We start from the raw sequence: 2,674 nt of genomic DNA on the forward strand, positions 1-2,674 counted from the left end.
CCAATAACATTTGATTTGATTTTGTTCACTTCCCTTTACGGTTTTGAAAGGAAATGACTGATATATGGAAACTTTCTCTAGCCCATGCCAACGCCAATCCAATGCATTTACATTTGTGGGGAGTTGTGAACACTTCAGGAGGAAGGAGAGAGTATTGGGACGCACCCCGTGTCCATATACTCTCAAAAACCTCATCTTCAATGTTTTCTAATACAACCTATTCATTGAGAAATGTCTTTGTGAGTATTTTAGGGCCATATAAAATCTGATGAATTTTTTGCTTAATTACATTTAGTTTATTCCTAAATACTGTTTTGTTTTTCCACATTTCAGATTTTCCCTGTTTTTCATGTTTTCGCTTTCAAAATCCCACTTTTTTTTAATAGAAAAACAACAAAATTGGATGTTATAAGTCCACAACAATGCTTTAACCACATCAGGAGACCACTTTTGAGGTCTGGGAAATATCAAAGAAATTTACCCTTTGTGTTGTAGATACCCTTTAATTCAAGAGACGTGTTTGGTTAGCTGTGTTTCTGTAGCACAGATGTGATTGCAGCGTTTGCTAAATAAAATAAATTGAAGCAAATAATCATGATATCATTCTGCCAGATAAGCATGGAATACTTTGTAGTTAACATTTAACTGAGAAAGTTGCAGTGCAGATTTGATAAGGCCCTATTTTCCCAGTTGTCTATTGAGTTAGCTGCGCTGACAAATCCACTTCTCCTTGGGGGTTATATTGTAATATAAAAGTAATGCAATTCCTTTGTCTCACAGCCACAGAGTCAGTCTGTGTAGATGCATCCAATTCCTTTGTCTCACGGCCACAGAGTCAGTCTGTGTAGATGCATCCAATTCCCTCCTTTTCTAATATGGCCTGTATTTCACGTCATAGATAGAAAGGGTAATAGGGTAATACTGGACCTCTCAGACAGACAGACATAACATACCCAAACAGCATCCCTGGTGACAGATAAATAACCATAACTGTCTATGGCGCTCTAAGTCTTTGTATCAGAGGGAGAGTGTACTATTGTAGGTCTGTAGGAGAGATGACATAGAGCTATTTAGGAGCTTGTCAGATAGTGATATCGAGTCGTGTATTAGTCACTGACCCAGGAGGGGGTGTAGGGTGGGGAGTCATATACGCACGCACACACAAACGCACACACGCACGCACACTCACACATACACACGCTGGGCCCAGTGGGAAGGTCACCTCTACACTCACACAGACATCTCCCAGCACTTCATTACATCTTCAAAGGAGCTCGCTGAGCATGGAGGGGACCTTACCCCCCACACACACACGCGCTTACTTACACGCACGCACGCACACACACACAAACACACATCCACCCATGTGCACACACTGTAAAAAATCCCACTTAATCAATTGCTTAATGAGCATTATTCTGTGAGTTGGGTGGACTTCAAAAGGACAAAAAATGTTGCTATTGTTGCTAATGTGTGAACGTTTTTTTTTACTCAACAAATTTTGCTCACAGTGAGCTGAATGTATAAAATCTTGTTGAGGTGAATTACAAATTAATGTTTGCTTTTGGAAGGTTGGTTTAATAACTTTTTTATTGATAGGGGGCAGTATTTTGACATCCGGATGAAATGCGTGCCCAAAGTAAACTGCCTGTTACTCGGGCCCAGAAGCTAGGATATGCATATAATTGGTAGATTTGGATAGAAAACACTCTAAAGTTTTAAAACTGTTACAATAATGTCTGTGAGTATAACAGAACTGATATGGCAGGCGAAACCCCGAGGACAAAGCATCCCTCCCCAAAATAATTTCAGCTTACCACTATTTTCAATGGCTAGTACTTTAATTATAAGGCCAAGTCCTCCCAGATTGCAGTTCCTAGGGCTTCTACTAGATATCAACAGTCTTTAGAAAGAGTTTCAGGCTGGTTTTTGGAAAAATGACCCAGAAATTGTAGTTTTTTTTCTTCTTCAAGCGCGTGGATGAAAGCGCGTTCTTTCTTATTTATCTCCGGTAATGAACATACTATTCTCCATCTTAAATTGTATCATTTATTTGCGTATTAGGATACCTAAGGTTTGATTATAAACGTTATTTGACTTGTTTGGTAAAGTTTATTAGTAACGTTTGGATTCATTTTGTATGCATTTTGATGGAGGGAAACTGGATGGATTATTGACTGAAGTGCGCCAGCTAAACTGAGTTTTTATGGATATAAAGAAGGACATTATCGAACAAAAGGACCATTTGTGATGTAAATGCGAGCTTTTGGAGTGCCAACAGAAGAAGATCATCAAAGGTAAGGCATTTTTTATATCGCTATTTCTGACTTTCGTGTCGCACCTGCCTGGTTGAAATATGTTTTTCATGTGTTTGTATGCGGGGCGCTGTCCTCAGATAATCGCATGGTTTTCTTTCGCCGTAAAGCCTTTTTGAAATCTGACACGGCGGCTGGATTAACAAGAAGTTAAGCTTTATTTTGATGTATTACACTTGTGATTTTATGAATGTTAAATATTTATAGTAGTTTAATTTGAATATGGCGCTCTGCAATTTCACCGGATGTTGTCGAGGTGTCCCGCTAGCGACACGCCTTTCCCAAACAGGTTTTAACTATGTGGAGCAAACTCACAGTCCTATTGCAGCTGGTTGCCTTACAATTGAACGTTGAATTAA

Source organism: Salvelinus namaycush, chromosome 36, assembly GCF_016432855.1.
Source record: "Salvelinus namaycush isolate Seneca chromosome 36, SaNama_1.0, whole genome shotgun sequence".
NCBI classification, from domain to species: domain Eukaryota; kingdom Metazoa; phylum Chordata; class Actinopteri; order Salmoniformes; family Salmonidae; genus Salvelinus; species Salvelinus namaycush.